At 50.0% G+C, this 25,957-nt stretch overlaps 1 pseudogene; it reads right to left on the bottom strand.

Moving 5' to 3' along the window:
- LOC137570310 (cytochrome P450 2F2-like) overlaps positions 1–25,660 on the bottom strand; it is a 46,768-nt pseudogene extending 21,108 nt beyond the window's left edge.
- Between the last annotated feature and the right edge of the window lie 297 nt (positions 25,661–25,957).

A 25,957-nucleotide genomic window follows, 5' to 3' on the forward strand; every position in this document is an offset into this window, starting at 1 on the left:
AGCTGATGTGCTGCCACATACCCTGGACATGCGGATGTGCGGCCACCTACCCTGGACATGCTGATGTGCTGCCACCTACCCTGGACAAGCTGATGTGCTGCCACCTACCCTGGACATGCTGATGTGCGGCCACCTACCCTGGACATGCTGATGTGCGGCCACCTACCCTGGACATGATGATGTGCGGCCACCTACCCTGGACATGATGATGTGCGACCTCCTACCCTGGACATGCTGATGTGCGGCCACCTACCCTGGACATGCTGATGTGCTACCACCTACCCTGGACATGCTGATGCACGGCCTCCTGCCCTGGACATGCTGATGTACGGCCACCTACCCTGGACATGCTGATGTGCGGCCAGCTACCCTGGACATGCTGAGGTGCGGCCACCTACCCTGGACATGCGGATGTGCGACCTCCTACCCTGGACATGCTGATGTGCGGCCACCTACCCTGGACATGCTGATGTGCGGCCTCCTACCCTGGACATGCTGATGTGCGGCCTCCTACCCTGGACATGCTGATGTGCGGCCACCTACCCTGGACATGCGGATGTGCGGCCACCTGCCCTGGACATGCTGATGTGCGGCCTCCTACCCTGGACATGCTGATGTGCGGCCACCTACCCTGGACATGTTGATGTGCGGCCACCTACCCTGGACATGCTGATGTGCGGCCTCCTACCCTGGACATGTTGATGTGCGGCCACCTACCCTGGACATGCTGATGTGCGGCCTCCTACCCTGGACATGCTGATGTGCGGCATCCTACCCTGGACATGTTGATGTGCGGCCACCTACCCTGGACATGCTGATGTACGGCCACCTACTCCGGACATGCTGATGTGCGGCCACCTGCCCTGGACATGCTGATGTGCGGCCACCTACCCTGGACATGCTGATGTGCGGCCTCCTACCCTGGACATGCTGATGTGCGGCCACCTACCCTGGACATGCTGATGTGCGGCCACCTACCCTGGACATGCTGATGTGCGGCCTCCTACCCTGGACATGTTGATGTGCGGCCACCTACCCTGGACATGCTGATGTGCGGCCTCCTACCCTGGACATGCTGATGTGCGGCCTCCTACCCTGGACATGTTGATGTGCGGCCACCTACCCTGGACATGCTGATGTACGGCCACCTACTCCGGACATGCTGATGTGCGGCCACCTGCCCTGGACATGCTGATGTGCGGCCACCTACCCTGGACATGCTGATGTGCGGCCACCTACCCTGGACATGCTGATGTGCGGCCTCCTACCCTGGACATGCGGATGTGCGGCCACCTACCCTGGACATGCTGATGTGCGGCCACCTTCCCTGGACATGCTGATGTGCGGCCACCTACCCTGGACATGCTGATGTGCGGCCACCTTCCCTGAACATGCTGATGTGCGGCCACCTACCCTGTACATGATACGGATGCGCGGCCACCTACCCTGGACATGCTGATGTGCGGCCACCTACCCTGGACATGCTGATGTGCGGCCACCTACCCTGGACATGCTGATGTGCGGCCACCTACCCTGGACATGCTGATGTGCGGCCTCCTACCCTGGACATGCTGATGTGCGGCCACCTACCCTGGACATGCTGATGTGCGGCCACCTACCCTGGACATGCTGATGTGCGGCCTCCTACCCTGGACATGCTGATGTGCGGCCACCTACCCTGGACATGCTGATGTGCGGCCTCCTACCCTGGACATGCTGATGTGCGGCCTCCTACCCTGGACATGCTGATGTGCGGCCACCTACCCTGGACGTGCGGATGTGCGGCCACCTACCCTGGACATGCGGATGTGCTGCCACCTACCCTGGACATGCTGATGTGCGGCCACCTACCCTGGACATGCTGATGTGCGGCCTCCTACCCTGGACATGCTGATGTGCGGCCAGCTACCCTGGACATGCTGATGTGCGGCCACCTACCCTGGACATGCGGATGTGCGGCCACCTACCCTGGACATGCGGATGCGCGGCCACCTACCCTGGACATGCTGATGTGCGGCCACCTACCCTGGACATGCTGATGTGCGGCCACCTGCCCTGGACATGCTGATGTGCGGCCACCTACCCTGGACATGCTGATGTGCGGCCGCCTATCCTGGACATGCTGATGTGCGGCCACCTACCCTGGACATGCTGATGTGCTGCCACCTACCCTGGACATGCTGATGTGCGGCCACCTGCCCTGGACATGCTGATGTGCGGCCACCTACCCTGGACATGCTGATGTGCGGCCACCTACCCTGGACAGGCTGATGTGCGGCCACCTACCCTGGACATGCTGATGTGCGGCCACCTACCCTGGACATGCGAATTTGCGGCCACCTACCCTGGACATGCTGATGTGCGGCCACCTACCCTGGACATGCTGATGTGCGGCCACCTACCCTGGACATGCTGATGTGCGGCCGCCTATCCTGGACATGCTGATGTGCGGCCACCTACCCTGGACATGCGGATTTGCGGCCACCTACCCTGGACATGCGGATTTGCGGCCACCTACCCTGGACATGCTGATGTGCGGCCACCTGCCCTGGACATGCTGATGTGCGGCCACCTGCCCTGGACATGCTGCTGTGCGGCCACCTACCCTGTACATGATACGGATGCGCGGCCACCTACCCTGGACATGTTGATGTACGGCCACCTACCCTGGACATGCGGATTTGCGGCCACCTACCCTGGACATGCGGATTTGCGGCCATCGCCAGCAGGGAGAACTGCAGCGTGCTCACTGATGTCTCCGTCCCAGCGAGGTACAACTCAAAGACCAGAGAGAGCAGGTTTTCCTGGCAGAAGCTGCCGGTTTCCTCTTCAGCTTCCTGCAAGGTGGAAATGCAAATATATAACGCAAATTAAATAGCTACAATTCTCAGTGACACTTCCTGTTTGTCTTGGGATGGGGAGGGGCTAGAGAGGGCAGCGGTGGACATTGCTAGTAGGGATGGCCAAAGAGATGCAATCAATTCTGAGTTTAAAGGGAACCGAGCACCATTTCTAGCACCCAGGGCATTTCAATAGCACATAGAAAAATGCATGCCAAAAATATGTCTTTTATTTAAAATGTTAAGTTTAGCACTTACATTTTATTAGTCTACTTCAGCAGGCCTGCCAGTCTACAGAGATTTCAGGCAGCTAATGACTTAAGTAATTGTTTTATTGCTCTCATTAGCAAGAAGTAATCAATACCTTTCATCAACAGAGGGAAGAGGGTAATTAGGACAATTTATTCAAAGAGATTATCCAAAGGGAATGTGTTAAGATAGTGTCTGTGACTTCTGTAAATAAAAAAGGCGAGAAGGGGAAGGGGGGACATGGCAGCTCCTATGGAGATTACAAACTAGGAGAAATTGCAGGGAAAGAAAGGTTGCTTAGTTCCCTTTAAGCAGGGTTATTGTATGCAAACATATTCTGCTTAAAAAAATGCACCAATCAAGTCTCACCAAGGTTTAATGTAATCAGCCCATTTCCAAGCTGTATATATTATTTGCATACAGAATTTGCCCGCCACTAATGATACAATTTTGAGTGTACTATTTTACCAAGTCTATGTAGTAGAAGGGTAAACGGAAGGAATAGACTTAAGGGTCCGTTTCCACTGCAGCTGCACACGTCTGCGAGACGTGTGGCAGCATTTCCGGATCTGCGGTTATGCTGACGAATCCCATGAGCCGTGCCATGCACGGCTATGGGATTCTCACAGATTCGGATTGGAAAAGCTGGCCAAATCGATAGCGCAAGCGATTCGGCCGACGGCTCCATTACTCCCGCGCAATTTGCGTGCGGGGAAACTCTGCGGATTCGGCACGGTTTCCACGCAAGTGGAAACGGGCCCTTATGGATATTGACTGGCAGCTCTCAATACTACATAGAAGTGGTATGATTGTACAATCAAGATTGTATCATTAGTGGCCACCTGTTGTGCAAATTCTATGTATTCATTCCATACAACTGAACCTTTCAAGCTGAAGACTCAAAATGTCACATTTTCATTTATGATATTTAATATTTTCTTAAATAAAAAAAATAAAAAAAACAACCCCCCACAAAACTAAAGAAAGAAAAAGTTCTGGGGCAAAATCTAATACAGAAATAAATAATATGAGGAAGAAAATCTTGATACTAAGGCCTCAATTCACTAAGATCATGCTGGAGATAATAAGGCAAGAGAAAACTTACCTCCACACAGTGAGAGAGTTATCTTATCTCTTCATTCCTTAATTTACCTCCTCTGTAGTTAAGTTACCTCCTCTGTAGTTAAGTTACCTCCTCAGTGGCGGCGCCACGCTGGGGCTTACCCAGGCTTCAGCCCCAGCTGGCAACTCATTAGCCCCCCTCAAAGCCCCCCCGCCGCCGCCGGCTGCCGCAAGTGTCCGCTTCGACCCGACCTCGGCTCGTCATGCAGTCTGCACTGCAGTGGAGCCGAGCCTGGCTGCCTGGGGCTGGGAGGACTGGAGTCTGGAGGGCGAGGGCTTGGGCTGGCACCACCCACCCCAGCGAATCAGCGCGATCAGTCCCACTCCCATCACACGGACTCCCACCCACCTACCCTGGCTGGCGACATGTCTCTGCTTCCACCCTGGGACGGGCGCAGGCTGAGCTCAGCCTCAGTCACGCACAGCGGCCCGCCCCAGGGGGAGGTACGTGGTGGTGGTGATGTCTCGCCGCGTCTAGCGGCATTATAAAATGTGTCACGGACGTCCGGCGTGACGTCACGTGACGCCCGCCGCCACCGCGCAGCCAGTTGCGCCGAGTCCGACATCATGAGAGTGAGAGTGTCTGCGTCACTCTCCACTCTCTCTGCGGCACGCCAGGCCAGTCACGCAGTGCCAGTGTGACACACACCCCCACCCAGGCCAGGCACCGACCCACACGGACGGTCGGACAGTCAGACAGCGCACGGCCCGGGACTGGAGGCTCAGGCTGGACTCTGGAGGAGGCTGGAGCTGACAGGACAGCCAGCAGGACTTGGAAGTCGGAACTCCGACAAGGTGGGTGCGGTGGCTGTCCTCTCCAGCCAGCCAGTCGTCAACTGCCAAATTGTTTTTCTGCCCCAGCTGCCCTGGGGCCCCCCCATCCCACCACCACCAGCCAGGCCTGAGGCCTTCCCACCAGGCCTGAGCTGCCCTCCCTGGGGCCCCCCATCCCACCACCACCAGCCAGGCCTGAGGCCTTCCCACCAGGCCTGAGCTGCCCTGGAACCCCCCATCCCACCACCACCACCAGCCAGGCCTGAGCTGCCCTGGAGCCCCCCATCCGACCACCACCAGGCAGCCAGGCCTGAGCTGCCCTGGCCTGGGCCCCCCATCCGACCACCAGCCAGGCCTGAGCTGCCCTGGGGCCCCCCATCCGACCACCAGCCAGGCCTGAGCTGCCCTGGGGCCCCCCACTCCCACCAGCCAGGCCTGAGCTGCCCTGGGGCCCCCCATCCCACCACCACCAGCCAGGCCTGAGCTGCCCTGGGGCCCCCCATCCGACCACCAGCCAGGCCTGAGCTGCCCTGGGGCCCCCCATCCGACCACCACCAGCCAGGCCTTAGCTGCCCTGGGGCCCCCAGCCTCCCACCGCCAGCCAGCCCTTAGCTGCCCTGGGGCCCCCAGCCTCCCACCACCAGCCAGGCCTTAGCTGCCCTGGGGCCCCCAGCCCACCATCACTAGCCTGACTACATATACTGGGGACAGCTATACGCCTGGCTACATATACTGGGGACACTGGCTGTCTGTCATTATGTGCATTAACTGGTGAAACGCTGTCTCTCATTACATGCATTTACTGGGGAAACGCTGTCTGTCATTATGTGCATTAACTGGTGAAAAGCTGTCTCTTATGTGCATTTAATGGGGAAACTCTGTCTGTCATTACGTACATTAACTGGCGAAAAGCTGTCTCTTATGTGCATTTACTGCAGAAACGCTGTCTGTCATTACGTGCATTTACTGGTGAAAAGCTGTCTCTTATGTGCATTTAATGGGGAAACGCTGTCTGTTATTACATGCATTTACTGGTGAAAAGCTGTCTGTCATTACGTGCATTTACTGGTGAAAAGCTGTCTGTCATTACGTGCATTTACTGGTGAAAAGCTGTCTCATATGTGCATTTACTGGTGAAAGGCTGTCTGTCATTACGTGCGTTAGCTGGTGAAAAGCTGTCTCTTATGTGCATTTACTGGGGAAATGCTGTCTGTCATTATGTGCATGAACTGGTGAAAAGTTGTCCCTTATGTGCATTTACTGCGGAAACGCAGTCTGTCATTATGTGCATTAACTGGTGAAAAGCTGTCCCTTATGTGCATTTACTGCGGAAACGCAGTCTATCATTATGTGAATTAACTGGTGAAAAGCTGTCTCTTATGTGCATTTAATGGGGAAACTGTCTGTCATTACATGCATTAACTGGTGAAAAGCAGGCTCTTATGTGCATTTACTGCAGAAACGCAGTCTGTCATTATGTGCATTAACTGGTGAAAAGCTGTCTCTTATGTGCATTTAATGGGGAAACTGTCTGTCATTACATGCATTAACTGGTGAAAAGCAGGCTCTTATGTGCATTTACTGCAGAAACGCAGTCTGTCATTATGTGCATTAACTGGTGAAAAGCTGTCTCTTATGTGCATTTAATGGGGAAACGCTGTCTGTCATTACGTGCATTAACTGCTGAAAAGCTGATTCTTATGTGCATTTACTGGTGAAAGGCTACCTGTCATTATGTGCGTTTACTTCATTTTTTTTTCCATGTAACTACGTTAGCTGGTACAACTACATTACAGTTAGCCCCGCCCACATGACATCATGACCACGCCCAATTCTTCGCCGCGGCGCGCTATATACTGGGGACACTGGCTGTCTGTCATTATGTGCATTAACTGGTGAAACGCTGTCTCTCATTACATGCATTTACTGGGGAAACGCTGTCTGTCATTATGTGCATTAACTGGTGAAAAGCTGTCTCTTATGTGCATTTAATGGGGAAACTCTGTCTGTCATTACGTACATTAACTGGCGAAAAGCTGTCTCTTATGTGCATTTACTGCAGAAACGCTGTCTGTCATTACGTGCATTTACTGGTGAAAAGCTGTCTCTTATGTGCATTTAATGGGGAAACGCTGTCTGTTATTACATGCATTTACTGGTGAAAAGCTGTCTGTCATTACGTGCATTTACTGGTGAAAAGCTGTCTGTCATTACGTGCATTTACTGGTGAAAAGCTGTCTCATATGTGCATTTACTGGTGAAAGGCTGTCTGTCATTACGTGCGTTAGCTGGTGAAAAGCTGTCTCTTATGTGCATTTACTGGGGAAATGCTGTCTGTCATTATGTGCATGAACTGGTGAAAAGTTGTCCCTTATGTGCATTTACTGCGGAAACGCAGTCTGTCATTATGTGCATTAACTGGTGAAAAGCTGTCCCTTATGTGCATTTACTGCGGAAACGCAGTCTATCATTATGTGAATTAACTGGTGAAAAGCTGTCTCTTATGTGCATTTAATGGGGAAACTGTCTGTCATTACATGCATTAACTGGTGAAAAGCAGGCTCTTATGTGCATTTACTGCAGAAACGCAGTCTGTCATTATGTGCATTAACTGGTGAAAAGCTGTCTCTTATGTGCATTTAATGGGGAAACTGTCTGTCATTACATGCATTAACTGGTGAAAAGCAGGCTCTTATGTGCATTTACTGCAGAAACGCAGTCTGTCATTATGTGCATTAACTGGTGAAAAGCTGTCTCTTATGTGCATTTAATGGGGAAACGCTGTCTGTCATTACGTGCATTAACTGCTGAAAAGCTGATTCTTATGTGCATTTACTGGTGAAAGGCTACCTGTCATTATGTGCGTTTACTTCATTTTTTTTTCCATGTAACTACGTTAGCTGGTACAACTACATTACAGTTAGCCCCGCCCACATGACATCATGACCACGCCCAATTCTTCGCCGCGGCGCGCTTCGCACGCCGCAAATTCCCCTCCCCCCCCCCCAAGCCCGGCCTGCCAGCCCTCGTGCCCTCTTTGAGCCCCCCCAAAAATCCGAAGCTGGAGCCGCCACTGTACCTCCTCTGTAGATAAGTTACCTCCTCTGTAGTTATTTGCACATGCAGTTAACAAAACAACTTAACTTGCAGTCTTCACCACTGGGAATAGGAGGCACGGATCTGCGCAGCTCTGATCATGTGCGTAGCCTGGGAGTTCTAATTGATTGGGATTTAAAGTTCAGAACTCAAATCTCTGCTGTGGTGAAATCATCCTATTTTCACCTGAAGAACATTGCAAAAATCAAGCACCTCATACCCCCAGAAGATCTGCCAACCTTAGTCCACAACCTTCATCACATCCCAACTGGACTACTGCAATGCTCTCTACACTGGCCTTCCAAAAAAGGTCTTGTACCGACTACAGCTGATACAGAATACTGCTGCCAGACTGCTAACCAACCAACCCCGTCACTGCCACATAACGCCAGTCCTGCACTCCCTTCACTGGCTACCTATAGAATGGAGGGTCCTATTCAAGATCGGCCTACTGACATTTAAATCCCTGAATAATTTAGGCCCTGGATACATGAAAGATATGTTGCAGCTGCGTAGCAATCCCCGCATTCTCAGATCAACAGGTTCTAATAATCTAGTCATACCCAGAGTCCACTTGGAAACTTTTGGTCCCAGAGCCTTCTGTCATGCTGCCCCTACGTTTTGGAACTCCTTACCTCAACAGATCAGGACAGCTCCATCCCTGGACGTGTTTAAATCCAGACTGAAAACCCACCTGTTCAGTTTGGCATTTGCAGAAATATAACTTTTGTTGTGTGAATACTTCATCCTACTAATTACTGAATCTGAGAGAGCCTAAGCGCTTTGAGTCCTATGGGAGAAAAGCGCTATAGAAATGTTATTGTATTGTATTATAGTTAATTAACAGCCTGTCTTTAACTCTGGAGTTATTTTAAGGATTGGAGAGTTAACTTTAAAGATAGAAGAGTTAACTTTAGGTTTGCTTGAGGTAAAATGTTTCCTGAATACTACATGCCTTATCACCATGGTAGCAACTCTAGAAACGTTATTAAGGACAGGAGATAAGCTTAGTGAATTGAGGCCAAATTATCTTTAAATTGTAAGTTCACTTTATATTTCCTTAAAGTTAAAGAGGCCCTGTAGTGACATATAGCAGAATGCAGTACAGAGGCCCTGTAGTGACATATAGCAGAATGCAGTCAAGAGGTCCAGTAGTGACACATATCAGAATGCAGTAAAGAGGCCCTGTAGTGACATATAGTTGAATGCAGTAAAGAGGCCCTGTAATGACATATAGTTGAATGCAGTAAAGAGGCCATGTAGTGACATATAGTTGAATGCAGTAAAGAGGCCCTGTAGGGACTAGACTGGTGAGGATTAGATTGTGAGCGCCTCTGAGGGACAGTTAGTGACAAGACAATATACTCTGTACAGCACTGTGGAAGATGTTGGCGCTATATAAATACTAAAATAAATAAAAATAAGTATATTGGTATTCAGCCCCACCCTCCCAGGCTATGTGGAATTCTCCTCCCAGAGCGATGGGCAAACACTGACTAAATCATTTATCAAGTAATAACCTATTATATTCAGTAAAGTTCCTCTTTAATAATAATAATAATGGCAGTATTTGTATAGCGCCTTTCTCCTGTCGGATTTAAAGCACTTGCGAGGCAGCCACTAGAGCGCACTCAGTAGGCAGTAGCAGTGTTAGGGAGTCTTGCCCAATGAACTCCTTACTGAATTACTGGCTTACTGAACAGGCAGAGCCAAGATTCGAACCCTGGTCTCCCGTGTCAGAGACAGAGCCCTTAACCATTACACTATCCAGCCACCAGCTTTAGACAATTTTATTTTTTTTAAAGGGTGAGATTAGATATGCAGTATGAAAGTTGTGAAGAAGCCGTCTCCTCTGCTGTGAGGGTATTTGTCACCAGTCTGGGGGCCGCTAGAGCGATGATGCCTCCAGTATAGTCTATTAATGCACCTTATGAGCCTGGATGAGGAAGAAGTCTATGAAGTCTCGGGGGGAGTCGGGGTTCAGGGTCTTCCTGTGATGGTGGATCTCTTCTACAAGAAAAGCTTTCACCTCCTCGCAGTCCCTGAAGATCTTCTGATGGGGGCCGGGGACATGGTCCATGACCCTCTGCAAGACTTCGTATGCCTGGAGACATGGATGGACAACAACAAATATTATAGACCACACAACCAACCAGCATGACATTTAACAAGACTTGGTGCCTAATAATCTTAGGCACCCAGTCTTGTGACTGAACTGACACGGGCACTTGTTATTGACCTGAGGAAGTGGGCTGAGGCCCAAGAAACGCATTGTCTTTTGTGCATCAATAAATATACTTTTCCATTATCTATGGTTTGTTTTCTCCTGAGGAGGTAAGACAGTATACCACTCAATTACATCAAGCACCACCCACTCATATCATCAAGGGTGCCTCCACCAGTGTTTGTGCATCCAGTCTACACCCCTGGGGGGTTCAGGGTACAGAGATCTAGGTTGTCCTCAGTACCTCTTCCAAGACCACCAACTCATATGATCAAGGGTGCCTCCACCAGTGTTTGTGCATCCAGTCTATACCCCTGGGGGGTTCAGGGTACAGAGATCTAGGTTGTCCTCAGTACCTCTTCCAAGACCACCAACTCATATGATCAAGAGTGCCTCCACCAGTGTTTGTGCATCCAGTCTATACCCCTGGGGGGTTCAGGGTACAGAGATCTAGGTTGTCATCAGCACTTCTTCCAGGACCACCAACTCATATGATCAAGGGTGTTTGTGAAACAGCAGGTGCATGTCTCATGTTTTAACCACTTAGCGACCAGCTAACGCCGATAGGCGGTGGCTGGTCGTTTGTGGTTTTACATGGAAACGGAAGCGGCGATCAGACCCCCCCCCCCCCCCAGCAGGTCATCCCTCTAGTGGGGAAAAAGGGGGGGGGGAAGTCTGATCGCCCTGCCATCTACACGATCTGTGCTGGGGGCTGGAGAGCCCACGCAGCAGAGATCTACAAAACATAGCCTGGTCCTTAAGTGGTTTTGCCTCTGTCTGGACTTGGACTATAATTCATATTCTTTTCCTTAGGTATTAATTGTGAACATCATTACTTTAAACACATAGGCCCAGAAGTTTTCTTCTAGGAGATAATTTTCCTATTCTCTTTAAAATAATTTTTAAAGAAAACCTGTAATTAAGAAAAAGTCCCTGGTGGGTTACTTACCTCGTGAGGAAGAAGCCTCTGGATCCTAATGAGGCATCCCCCATTCTTCTCTGTCCCTCCGTTGTCCAGCTGCAGCCCCCCAATTACGATTTCGCGAAATTTCGCGTAATTAGTGTAATTACGATTATGGCCGTAAGTACATAATTGTAATGAAGAAGGATTTCGCGAAATTCCGCGTAAGAGTAATTTTCGCGTAATTTTCGCATTACAGTGGGTATCGCGAAATTACGTTTGCCTTGCATGCAACGGTTTGTAAGCGTAGTAACATAACGTAATTTCGCGATAGTTCATATTACTGTAAGCGTTAATTTTCGTGTCGTTTTCGCGTTACGGTGGGTATCGCGAAATTACATTTGCCTTGCATGCAAACGTTTGTAAGCGTAGTTTACACCCTTGAACTGCGCATGCTTAGTTTTTACATTATTTAACGCGAAAAAGCGTTTATATGCGAAAATTTGTTAGCGTTCGCCTGACTACCGCTGATTCGCTTCTGATTGGCTAATGCGAACAAATAATTTTTTATAGCTAACAAGTAATTACGAAATTCGCAAAATTACGAAGAAATGCGAAATTACGGGATGGTTTAACGCGAAATTACGTTATGGTTTAACACGAAATTACGTTATGAACGAAACGCGAAATTACGCGTTGAAAATTACGCTTACGGTATTTTCAATTACGATTTTAATGGCAATTACGCTACCATAATTTCGCATCGTAATAGCAAATTTTGCATGCGTAATTATAGTAACGCGAAATTTTGAAAATTTTGGCTCAACGTGCGGCGATGTGAGGAATTTACCTCCCGGGATCCAGCGCAGGCGTATTAGCGGATCTCCCTTCGGGTTGAAGTGGAAATAGCCGAACCAGATCGAGCCGCTATACTGCGCAGGCACGAGTCCTTTTGCACCTGCGCAGTAGAGTGGATACGATTAGGTTCAGGCCGTTTGGCCATTTCCACCTTACCTTAAGGAAGAGCCAGCACCGGATCCCGACCAGGTAAATGTAGCCAGCCTTCCAAAGGCTTGTCGGGGGAGGTTTGCCAGAGACTTCGGGGGAGCCAGTGCTGGACTGCCTGCAGCTACAGGGGAGGGAGGAGCCTCATTGGGACCCCGAGGCTTCCCCCTCCCGAGGTGAGCACCCCCAGGGGATGTTTTTTTAGTACAGGTTTTCTCACTTGCTGGTGGTTTATAGGGCATTTTATGACCAGGTGTGAAAATATCACCTAGGAGAAAAAAGTGAATTGCACGTGGGCCATAATGATGTATAGAATTGTATTTCTGATCTTATGTTCTCCTCCCGTCTGCTGCTTTCCCGCACCCTCACAACGGCAGTAAAAAGCCACTGACCAGTCCCAGGCGGTTCCGGAGAAACTTGAATAAACTGTCGATAGAGTGCAGAACTTTCATGAAGGCCTCGTCCTCGTAGTCCCATCGCCATCCGAACATCACCGAGCTTATCACGTTGTTCACGGCACAGGCCAGGACTGTCTGAGGTTCAAATGGCTCACCTGGAAACATAAAGAGTCATCTCCACCTAAGACTGCTTTAAGGCAAATTACACATTTGCTGTACATGGCATGACCAATATCAGCAGGGTCTAAGAACATCAGCAAGGCGGAGCCGGAGTCCCAGCCCACACTCTCAGAAGAATGTAGAATGCAGGATTAGAATGCCTGGGTCTCCTCCTGTTTTGGCAAGGAGAAGGTTGTTGGAGAGATTGTTGGTCTTTGCTCAGCATCTCACCCAAACGCTTCATAAGATCAGAGGCTTCTAGAGGACATAACTGCAAATCTTGGGCCCCCAGCAAATTTTTAATAACTCCTCCCCTATTTTCAGACCTCCTTCCCCTTTTTTTCCATAGTGCTACCCACATGCAGGGAGTCCATCTTCCAGAGATTGAAAATGTGGCCACCATGACCCCCCCACACCAGTGTGGTGGCCATTAATCTCAAATCTATGGCAAAGTGTGGCCACGGCAAGACCTGGAGGGAGGGACCTGTATCAAGGGGAGGGTGGAGCCCCCATAAGACTGGAGTCAGAAGCCAGAGCTAGAGCCTCCTTACCTGCTGTGTCCTCTATGGCCTGTATCAGGTACCGAACCTCCTTCTGTACTCGCTCCTCCATGGATCGCTTCCCCATGCCAGTGTTCCTAAGGGCAGTCACTGCAAACCTCTTTGTCTTCTGCCAGCATTTACCATTTACTGTGACAATACCTGAAATGGGGACAAAGTGTTCAGTAGTGTCACCATGCTACACCTCTATATAGGATCTGCAAGGCAGGGGGATCATCAGAGAACAGAAGCCACCCTGAAAGGTTCAATCATTCTAGTATTTATCTCAAAAATATTAATAAGGATGAGATAAGATTTTACTGTGGGGCAAACACTGACTTAATAATTTATACATGAATAGAAGAGAGAGGCAACACTGCCGCTGACCTCTTCTGTATTTTCACATCCATATGCCACAGACGTCTGAAAGCTTTTTTAATACAAAACCGCTTTTGCGTGCAGTGGACATTTATAGGCGTTTTTGTGTCCCCATATTACTATGCTATGGACGTCTAAAAGATGTGTAGTACAAACTAGGCAACTGTCTAGTTTACTTGAAATATGCAAATAACTTCAAGATGATGTGGAAATATGCTAATTTTACTGCAAATCGATGCAGCTTAAATATGGACCGGGGGGTGTTGGGAGACAGAAGGAGGACACAAGGAAATTGGAGGTAGCAAGAGAGAACACAGCGGGACACACAGGAGGAGCAACGGGGGACAGACGGGGATACACAGGGGGATCAGAGGATGACACAGGGGAACAGAAGTGGTGACGGAGGGACACAAGTTGGCAAAGGAGACAAACAGTGGGAAACAAAGGAGGACACAGGGGGACAGAAGGGGACACAGGGGGACAGAAGGGGACACAGGGGGGCAGCATGGGGACACAGTAGGACAATAATTGGGGAGAACATCTAGAAGATGCTCCTGAAACGTGAATGCAACAGGTTTAGTATATATTTTTCCCCTGGTATATTCTGGAGCATCTTATATGCTGAAAAATACAGAAGTATAATACTTCATCATAATAATTAGCATAATTCTCAATCCTCTAACACCTCTAAATCCTCACCATCTAACAGTCTCCGAGCGGCAATCACCGCTGGGAGACTGAAGGCAAGCAGGGATGCGCACGCAGCAGCCCATGCAATCGCCTGCTAGCCCCATAGAGCCATTCACAGCAATCGGCATGGAGCGGACCTGGGGCTGCCGCCAATTAACGTGGAGCGGTCGGCAAGTGGTTAAGGACATTACTTGAAAAGCCAACAATCTGTAAGGAAAAGATTCAGTGCAGGTTTATTGGAAGGTCAGTAAGCCAATCACAAGAGCAGGGTGGATGAGGAAATCTTGTGTTCAGATAAAGTACTGTTGCCATAGTTACAACAAAGAGAAAAAAAATACAATCACAGGAAAAAAAACAACAAAAAACAACAAAAAAAAACATAAAACAACTGACAGCAGACTGAAATTGAAAATCCATGTTAATAAAAATACAGCTTTCGCAATTATAACACATCAATTTATTTTTAGTGACATTTTATTTAATTTCAGGTTTCCACCTGTGCAGCAATGGATATGTCCACCTCAGGACTTCACATGGTCAATAAAGATTTCTGGTTTTTGAATCTGTGCTCTCACCATGCCCTCTGGAGAGTCTCTGAATGATGGGCACCGGCCCACGCTCTCCGAACTGCTGTGCGTTATCACATAATGCTTCCTTAATGGTATTGTAGCCGCACAGCACAACGGCTGGAGAAGATCCTGTCCATATGGTGAAAACATCGCCGTACTTCTTCCAGAACTGCAAGGGAAATAATAACAAAAATCATGAGGTGATAATAATAATAATGTCTCCTCTTCTCACCTGCCTAGTCTCCTCAGCACTGGATATCACTAGCCTAAAACTAAAAATATTATCCATCCCTTGTATGAGAGCCTCCTCCCTGACCTACTGTCACTGGCTGTGCAGACAGATAGCTGGAAGTCCACACACAGACAAGCAGAACAGCACTAAAGAGTAGATAACTGTTCGTACTGCTAATCTAGGACTGCTCTGAAGCACAAACAGGCCTTCAAGTGTACCAGAGCTGAAGAAATCTAAGGAATCGATACTTACCTGCCCCTTCCTCCAGCAGCATAAACACGTGCGAGTCCCTCGCCGTTCTCCCTCGGTCTGCCGCGATCAGCCCCGGTAACAGGCTCAGTTGCGTCAGTCCTGGCCTTCTGCGCATGCGTGGACCACCTGTGCATGCGTAGAAGGCCACAACTGACATGACTGAGCCAGTTACCGGGGCTGATCGTGGCTGAACGGACTCACATGTGCTTATGCTGCATTTGTGTCACATCTTCGGTAATCACTAAGAAACCCTGCTTTTTGATCAGAGAATATTTGTCTAGTCAGAGTAATAGCTTTTCATTGATCTTTTTAATGCTGACAAAATACATTTCAAACCACAGGTGTAGAACTCCAGGCCAGTGTTTAGGATGGACTGAGCAAGAGAGGAAGGTGTTCTACCTCATGGACAACACCTTTCCTGATTCACACGGCACACCCATCAATTCATTTCAGCTATGTGTAAAAAAAAGTGTGAGGACTTCAGCCCTCAAAGGACCGGTTTGACATCCCTGTTTTAAACACAGCATAATGCTCAGATTTCTGTGGTAATTCTGGGACCTCACAAGCCACCCCCCCCTCCCCCGCCCCCCACCCTATGAGATTATCAGCAGCAGCTAAACGTGACCATATCAGGTAGGACCAAAGTCTCATCCGTAAAAATCTGAGTTAGAGCCTCAAATAACAAAACAGTCATTTTTGGAACCCCCCCCTCCCCAAACAGTCAAGCAGTTGCAGGGCAAAGCTACAGGTCATGGGGCCCACCACCTTTTATGGTCTCCACAGAGTGTGCATTGGAGGCATAAATGAGAAAAAAAAAGGCACCTAGAAGAAAAAGGGCACCAAGGATTGCCACTAGCAGAATATCATTAAAATTAGCATTGGTCTTCTACTGAATTCTGATAATAAAATATAGGTAATCATTACCAATAGTGTACTATGTGTAAACCTAACCCTACTGATGTCGCCTAACCCTTAACCACCCCCCTGGTGGCACCTAACACTACCACCCCCCCTCCCCTCGGTGATTCTAAACCTTACATCCCCCCACCAAGTAGCCACAATTTGAGGCAATGAGTGTAAAGTTGCGCACAGAAAGGCGCTCAATAACATAGCAGGCACCAAGTCACCACATTTTGCATAGCTGAAAAATTCGGCACCCTTTTTTCCTGTTTTGGCAGTGGAGGGGTGAAACAACTCACCTCTCCAGGATCCACTGAAGACACACCTCTTCGTCTTCATCCTCCTAGGCGTTCCAGCTCTATGGTGCCAGCGCGGTCTGCCATATATCTGTATCTGTAAGATATGAACGCTGCCACCAGCAGTGCTGGCAAATATGAGGACATGAAGTCTTGTAGGTAGGTGTTCAACTTCAGGATCAGGAAGGGCCCACCTCTCTGGCGTACGTTAAAAAGGGGCGCTGGGAAAAAAGGGCGCGGGGTTTTAAACGATAAACATGGATAACGTTTAAAAATATAATGTACTATATTTCGTTTAAAAATAATGTTTTATAAAGTTATAAATCATTAAAGAATGTGCATGAAATCGGCAATTGTGAAAACGTTAATCTTCCGTTTAAAAAAAAATTAGTAAGTAACCCTCCCTGTACCTACCCCTAACCCCTAGACCCCCTGGTGGTGCCTAAACCTATGACCCCCCTGGTGGTGCCTAAACCTAAGACCCCCCTGGTGGTGCCTAAACCTAAGACCCCCCTGTGATAAGCATTAATAAAGTTTCAAAAAAAATTGTACTGTTTTTCGTTTAAAAATAATGTTTTAAAAAAATATTGCACTGTTTTTCGTTTAAAAATAATATTAAAAAATGTATAAATCATTAAATAATGTGTAATAATGAGAAGCAGTTATAAAACATTAAAAGTCTCCGGGCGCCGCTTTTAAAACGTTATTTTTCTCCGGCGCCCTTTTTTCCTGTTGGGCGCCCATTAAACGATATTTATTATGGGAGTGAATGGCGGCGCCCGATTTGTCCACTAGCCTCCTGCGCCCTTTTTTACTGTTTCCACCTCTCTGAGTTACTGACCACAGGGTAGGTAGGGTCTTATTTTGCAGGGATAGCGGCAGCAGCTTGGAAAAGCCTCTTAATTCCAGCCTGAGCAAGTGATTGGGTGGCTCTCCTGGCGCATCCATCTGAAAATGGCGCCTGTGAATAATGGCGCACAGTGTTGCCGCTAATCCGTTCGCCGCTTATCGCTATTTAACGTTAAAGCCTTATTGATATTTAGCGTTAAAGCCTTATCGTTATTTAGCGTTAACACACAGAACCCTCTCTGTACCTATCCCTAACCCCTAAACCCCCCCCCCCGGTGGTGCCTAGCCCTAACCACCCCCCTGGTGGTGCCTAACCCTAAGACCCCCCCCCCCCTGGTGGTTCCTAACCCTAACCACCCCCCTGGTGGTGCCTAACCCTAAGACCCCCTGGTGGTGTATATTGTACTGTAACTATACCTAAACCTACTCTCACACAGAACCCTCCCTGTACCTAACCCTTACCACCCCCTTGGTAGTGCCTAACCCTAAGACCCCCCTGGTGGTGCCTAACCCTAAGACCCCCCCCCCCAGTGGTGCCTAACCCTAACCTTGACAGTGTTACATTAAATCCATTCACCGTTTTGCAGTTAAATAACGTCTGCAGTTTGGCTTATGTAGGGCGCTATTGATAAATAACATTAGTGTGTGCCACTATTGATAAATAACGTTAGTGTGTGCCACTATTGATAAATAACGTTAATGTGTGCCACTATTGATAAATAACGTTAGTGTGTGCCACTATTGATAAATAACGTTAGTGTGTGCCACTATTGATAAATAACGTTAGTGTGTGCCGTTTTTCTTCTTTTTTCCCTGCGCGCCATTATTATGCAGTACTATACTAACGATAAATAGCGATAAGCGTATCTTTTTAATGCGGCGCCATTCTTATGCATAGGCGCTGTGCGCCATTATTCACTGATCCCCTCCTGGCATTTGGGCAAGCAATCAAGATTTATAGTTGTCCTAACCTTGGGTAACCCTCCTTCCTTGTTTACTCACATCAGACCTTTTGAAGACCTCAAGCCTCGTCTCAGGGAACTTGGCTGAGGCAGAATCTAGCATGAGAACACATGTGTCCCGAGGTTACGTAAAGATCCATCTTCTGCAATTTTACAGAAGAAGTTTTTGTCCACCTGACAAGGTTAGTTTGGCAATCCTCGATGATCTCACGGAGGAGGCTTACGAAAACTTTGACTTACAAAACACCTTCCAAGTACGTTGGCCTCAGAAATCTGAGCAGTGTGTATGCGTGGTTTAAAACAGGCTTTTCAGGGTAATAAGTGCAGTAACATAAATGTAAACACGTCGCAAAAAATGGTAAATATGTAAAATATGGGTAAATGCACAAATGAGAAGTACCGGTATGTCTCTTCCAGAGTAAAATGAGCCATAAATTACTTTCCTCCTATGTTGCTGTCACTTACAGGAGTTAGTAGAAATCTGATGGAACTGACAGGTTTTTAACTAGTCCATCTCTTTATAGGGGATTCTCCATATTTCATTTATTCTTTACAAAAGCACAAAGATGCAGGCTGCCCACTCTACCTGTTTGCACACTATTCTGGCAATTGATCTGAGCAACTGCTATTCACCAAGTGCTTTTGAAAATGAAGAAAACCATGAGAATCCTCCATGAGGAGATGGGTTAGTCCAAAATATGTCAGTTTTGTCAGATTTCTACTACCTACTTTAAGTGACAATAACATAGGAGAAAAGTCATTTATAGCCCATTTTATTTTGGCAGGAATGCATTTTTTTTTCTCCAAAAGTGTGTGTATGTGTGTGTGGGGATCAGTTGTGCCTTGTGGTCCAAATAATACAATATAGACCGGTGCCCCACCCACAAGTATATGCTGCGGCATCTGCCGGCTAAGCACCGACGCCCACTGTGTCATTTGTTAACTGGTGCCTATGGTCTTGTGGGGCCAATCACGGCACTCACTCAGTAGCAGTGACTATCGGATGTCAGTGGGTGGCAGTCCTTTAACAATGCCCACTGACATCTGACAGGTCACTGCTACTGAGCGAGTTCAGTGATTGGCCCAATGATGGAGCCATGGTCCTGCCCATGAGATAATAGGCACCAGATAAAGTTAACCAGCAGCTGCGCTCAGGGAGTTAAGTGTATTTAATGCGTTAGGAGAAAGACAGTGCGGACTTAGTGCCTTCCTTCTCTTAATGCATTTAATGCAATAAACACCCATTTGGACTTCCTGAACACGGCTCCCGGCTACTTGCCAATGATTGTTTATTAACAGAGGGAAAGCATCCTGGAAGCTGCTGTGTACGGGGCGATCAGAGTGCAGCAGGCGGCCACCATGTATGGGGCGATCAGAGTGCAGCAGGCAGCCACCATGTACGGGGCAATCAGAGTGCAGCAGGCAGCCACCATGTACGGGGCAATCAGAGCGCAGCAGGCAGCCACCATGTACGGGGCGATCAGAGTGCAGCAGGCGGCCACCATGTACAGGGCAATCAGAGTGCAGCAGGCAGCCACCATGTACTGGGCAATCAGAGCGCAGCAGGCAGCCACCATGTACAGGGCGATCAGAGTGCAGCAGGCAGCCACCATGTACGGGGCAATCAGAGTGCAGCAGGCAGCCACCATGTACTGGGCAATCAGAGTGCAGCAGACGGCCACCATGTACGGGGCAATCAGAGTGCAGCAGGCAGCCGCCATGTACAGGGCAATCAGAGTGCAGCAGGCAGCCACCATGTACGGGGCAATCAGAGTGCAGCAGGCAGCCACCATGTACGGGGCAATCAGAGCGCAGCAGGCAGCCACCATGTACGGGGCGATCAGAGTGCAGCAGGCGGCCACCATGTACAGGGCAATCAGAGTGCAGCAGGCAGCCACCATGTACTGGGCAATCAGAGCGCAGCAGGCAGCCACCATGTACAGGGCGATCAGAGTGCAGCAGGCAGCCACCATGTACGGGGCAATCAGAGTGCAGCAGGCAGCCACCATGTACTGGGCAATCAGAGTGCAGCAGACGGCCACCATGTACGGGGCAATCAGAGTGCAGCAGGCGGCCACCATGTACAGGGCAATCAGAGTGCAGCAGGCAGCCGCCATGTACAGGGCAATCAGAGTGCAGCAGGCAGCCACCATGTATGGGGCAATCAGAGTGCAGCAGGCGGCCACCATGTACAGGGCAATCAGAGTGCAGCAGGCAGCCGCCATGTACAGGGCAATCAGAGTGCAGCAGGCAGCCACCATGTACGGGGCGATCAGAGTGCAGCAGGCGGCCACCATGTACAGGGCAATCAGAGTGCAGCAGGCAGCCACCATGTATGGGGCAATCAGAGTGCAGCAGGCAGCCACCATGTATGGGGCAATCAGAGTGCAGCAGGCGGCCACCATGTATGGGGCAATCAGAGTGCAGCAGGCAGCCACCATGTATGGGGCAATCAGAGTGCAGCAGGCGGCCACCATGTACAGGGCAATCAGAGCGCAGCAGGCAGCCACCATGTATGGGGCAATCAGAGTGCAGCAGGCGGCCACCATGTACAGGGCAATCAGAGCGCAGCAGGCAGCCACCATGTACGGGGCGATCAGAGTGCAGCAGGCAGCCACCATGTACTGGGCAATCAGAGTGCAGCAGACGGCCACCATGTACGGGGCAATCAGAGTGCAGCAGGCAGCCACCATGTACGGGGCAATCAGAGTGCAGCAGGCAGCCACCATGTACTGGGCAATCAGAGTGCAGCAGACGGCCACCATGTACGGGGCAATCAGAGTGCAGCAGGCAGCCGCCATGTACAGGGCAATCAGAGTGCAGCAGGCAGCCGCCATGTACAGGGCAATCAGAGTGCAGCAGGCAGCCACCATGTATGGGGCAATCAGAGTGCAGCAGGCGGCCACCATGTACAGGGCAATCAGAGTGCAGCAGGCAGCCGCCATGTACAGGGCAATCAGAGTGCAGCAGGCAGCCACCATGTATGGGGCAATCAGAGTGCAGCAGGCAGCCACCATGTATGGGGCAATCAGAGTGCAGCAGGCGGCCACCATGTATGGGGCAATCAGAGTGCTGCAGGCAGCCACCATGTACGGGGCAATCAGAGTGCAGCAGGCAGCCACCATGTACGGGCAATCAGAGTGCAGCAGGCAGCCACCATGTACGGGGCAATCAGAGTGCAGCAGGCGGCCACCATGTACGGGGCAATCAGAGTGCAGCAGGCAGCCACCGCGTATGGGGCAATCAGAGTGCAGCAGGCAGCCACCATGTACGGGGCAATCGGAGTGCAGCAGGCAGCCACCATGTACGGGGCAATCAGAGTGCAGCAGACGGCCACCATGTACGGGGCAATCAGAGTGCAGCAGGCGGCCACCATGTACGGGGCAATCAGAGTGCAGCAGGCGGCCACCATGTACGGGGCAATCAGAGTGCAGCAGACGGCCACCATGTACGGGGCAATCAGAGTGCAGCAGGCAGCCACCATGTACTGGGCAATCAGAGTGCAGCAGGCAGCCACCATGTATGGGGCAATCAGAGTGCAGCAGGCAGCCACCATGTACGGGGCAATCAGAGTGCAGCAGGCAGCCGCCATGTACAGGGCAATCAGAGTGCAGCAGGCAGCCACCATGTACGGGGCGATCAGAGTGCAGCAGGCAGCCACCATGTACGGGGCAATCAGAGTGCAGCAGGCAGCCACCATGTACTGGGCAATCAGAGCGCAGCAGGCAGCCACCATGTACAGGGCGATCAGAGTGCAGCAGGCAGCCACCATGTACGGGGCAATCAGAGTGCAGCAGGCAGCCACCATGTACTGGGCAATCAGAGTGCAGCAGACGGCCACCATGTACGGGGCAATCAGAGTGCAGCAGGCAGCCACCATGTACGGGGCAATCAGAGTGCAGCAGGAGGCCACCATGTACGGGGCGATCAGAGTGCAGCAGGCAGCCACCATGCACGGGGCAATCAGAGTGCAGCAGACGGCCACCATGTACGGGGCAATCAGAGTGCAGCAGGCAGCCGCCATGTACAGGGCAATCAGAGTGCAGCAGGCGGCCACCATGTACGGGGCAATCAGAGTGCAGCAGGCAGCCACCATGTATGGGGCAATCATAGTGCAGCAGGCGGCCACCATGTACAGGGCAATCAGAGTGCAGCAGGCAGCCGCCATGTACAGGGCAATCAGAGTGCAGCAGGCAGCCGCCATGTACAGGGCAATCAGAGTGCAGCAGGCAGCCACCATGTACTGGGCAATCAGAGTGCAGCAGGCGGCCACCATGTACAGGGCAATCAGAGTGCAGCAGGCAGCCACCATGTATGGGGCAATCAGAGTGCAGCAGGCAGCCACCATGTACGGGGCAATCAGAGTGCAGCAGGCAGCCACCATGTACTGGGCAATCAGAGTGCAGCAGACGGCCACCATGTACGGGGCAATCAGAGTGCAGCAGGCAGCCGCCATGTACAGGGCAATCAGAGTGCAGCAGGCAGCCACCATGTATGGGGCAATCAGAGTGCAGCAGGCGGCCACCATGTACAGGGCAATCAGAGTGCAGCAGGCAGCCGCCATGTACAGGGCAATCAGAGTGCAGCAGGCAGCCACCATGTATGGGGCAATCAGAGTGCAGCAGGCAGCCACCATGTACGGGGCAATCAGAGTGCAGCAGACGGCCTATGTATACGGGTGTAACGATTTGTGTCAGCAAGAAACAGAGTTCTGATTATTAGGTGATCTGCAGTATCACCTATAATGCAGATATATACCTGATTATATGGTGATCTGCAGAATCACCTATAATACTGGTATATCAGACAGCTGATGTGACAGGCAGCAATAGCAAGTATAGTGATTGGTGCAACAGTAGTACTGATAGGTTTAGCTATACCTCACCAGAGGAGCTGGTGGGTGCTAACAGTACAGCGTCCCTCACCAGAGTCAAGTGCCCTCTGGTGAGAGTAGAGTGGTCAGACTAATCGGGTTGGCAACAGACAGACAGATGCAGTACAAAATCGGAAGGCAGACACAGGAAGGTTTAAACAGGCAGAGTCGGCAGCAAGATCAGATGGGCAGAGGTACAGAATCACTGAGCAGAAGAGTAGTCAGAATGAGCCAGAGTAATGCACAGATAATAACACAGTAATGAATAATCTTTATAGCTATCAAACAATTCCTATCGTGTGAAATCCCCGGTTTCCTCCCGGATCAAAGCACACCGGAACTATTTAAGGTCTGAGCGCTAACACCAAGTATTCGCAACAGCAGACAAGTTGCAAGTGATTCAGCTTGGCTTATGAAGCAGAGGAGACCCCTCTGGCATGCCCCCTCCTATCAGCCAATGAGGAGCGGCGAGCGTCTCCTCTGACGTCAGCTGACGCACCTCCTCCCTGCATAAAAGGTCCTGTCTGTGCGCGCGCGCACGCGACTAAGTAACCCTATGTGCAACTGATAGACCCGTCCTCGGCGTGCTAGACGCCCAAGGCACAGATAGATTGCTAAGCAGAGAGCTGGAGGCAGCTGCGGTGGTTGCGTTGTTCACCGCAACTGCCTCTCCAACATTTGTTACAACGGGGCAATCAGAGTGCAGCAGGCGGCCACCGTAATTGCACATTTGCGTTGCCTCTCGTGTGGCAGGGGTGTGGTTTAAAGGTGTCCCTCAGGGGCGTTGCTAGGATCCTAAATGATCCAGGGTACTTTTGGGCACTCCAGCCAGAAAATGGGCGTGGCCATACACCAGAATGTGGGTGTGGTTATGAGTGGAGCCAAATTTACATAAACTTAATAGTAGTCTAAGTCGGCCTGCCCAGCACAATGCTGGATGAAGCCCCCTCTTCATTAATACAAACAAACAAACAAAACAAAACAAAAATGCAGCATATCACATAAATAGTCAGTGTCACTTAAAGGAACACAATTGATTAACATTTTTTTTTTAGCCTGGAATTGAGAGAGTTCCTGAAGTGCTGGTAAATAATGATGTATACATTTCACTTTCTTATCTCTTTTGTTTACTGTATCACATTCCTTTCACTCTTAACTGATGGCAAGTCAGCTCAAATTTGACGGCAGAATAAACCATAAGGGGAGGGGGAATTCCCTTACAGTGCATCTGTTAATCCTGTGTGTGTGTGTGAGAAAGCTCTCAGCAGCTGCAGTTGCCTGTGCCCTGTGTCTCTGACTGAGCTGTCTGCAGAGAGCAGAGGAAATGTAACTTGTTATAAACATTTGTAATTGTCTGTGACATCACAGCTTTTCATACTTTTCTTTTTTGCTTTTATGCAAAAAACAACACTGGCCGTGGATTGGAGCAGACACCCCTTTTGAGAATGATTTGTTCCAATAAAACTAAATCCTACACACACTGAATGAAAGATTTTGCCTCTGATATTTAATATGAAAAGTAGGAAAATGTTTACACGGCTACTTTAGATTATTTGTACATTGTCATTTTAGAACACTTGGTTTGATAGTATTCCTTTAAACATAAGTAGGCAGCGTTACCTGACTTCTGGGCTGGCTGGTCTGACTTTCTGCTGAGCGGGCTGGCCTGCCACCAGGTTATCTGGCAGTCGTCGTCCCCCCCCCTCCCCATAGCATTCCCTGACCTTCTAGTTGACCAGCTCCCATGGGCCACTCAATGAGGCACCACAACTCCCAGCATGCCTCCATAGAAGAACCACAGTTCTGTGCATGCCCCACAAAGTCATCACAGTGCCCAGCATGGCACCACAGCACCCAGTATGCCCACATAGGGGCTCCACAGCACCCAACACACCCCTGATTGATGCACAACAGCTCCCAGCATGCCCAAGATTGAAGCACTACAGCTGACACTGCCTGGGGAACATCCAGGACACCCCAAAATAGATCCTGGGCACGTGCCACTGATCTTTGGGGATAGCAATGCCCCTGGTGTGCCCCTTTCTTATCTCACGAAGTTGGGAATTTTGATATGTGTATCAGTTTTTCATAACTCTGACCAGTATTTTGGAGGGATTGGATTGTCAGATGATTGTCATGTGTGGATACCATTAACCAGCTATTAGTCTCTGAATGTGACTTACCTTGGGGTAGGTCTGGTAGAGCATGGATCCTCCATGGAGCAGGTTCCCCACCAGCGGCAGAAGGGGTGGGGCCTGGCGGGAGCTGCGCCCTCCTCCTGTGCATGCGCCATGCTGAGAGGAGGAGGTAGAAGAGGATGAAGAGTAGGAAGTACAGGCTGATCACCTCCATGTCCAGTACAGGAGCGAGGAAGGTCTATTGGTCTCTCTGCTGCTACCTGCAGATTCCAACAGAATATATATAAGGCTTTCCAAGGTGCCAGAGGGCATTGCATGTCACTCAGAGAACACACTATTGTATAACTGCTCTTCAGGGAGAGAGGAAGCAGAGACAAGCATCTCTCTATGGGGAGGCACACAGTCTGCTAAAAGAGAAGGCATACCTCACAACTTTTTGAGGCAAGAAAGAGGGACACTTAAGTCACACCCATGCCACACTCCTAGCCACGCCCCCGACACACCCCTTGCA

Source organism: Hyperolius riggenbachi, chromosome 4 (assembly GCF_040937935.1).
Source record: "Hyperolius riggenbachi isolate aHypRig1 chromosome 4, aHypRig1.pri, whole genome shotgun sequence".
Lineage (NCBI taxonomy): Eukaryota > Metazoa > Chordata > Amphibia > Anura > Hyperoliidae > Hyperolius > Hyperolius riggenbachi.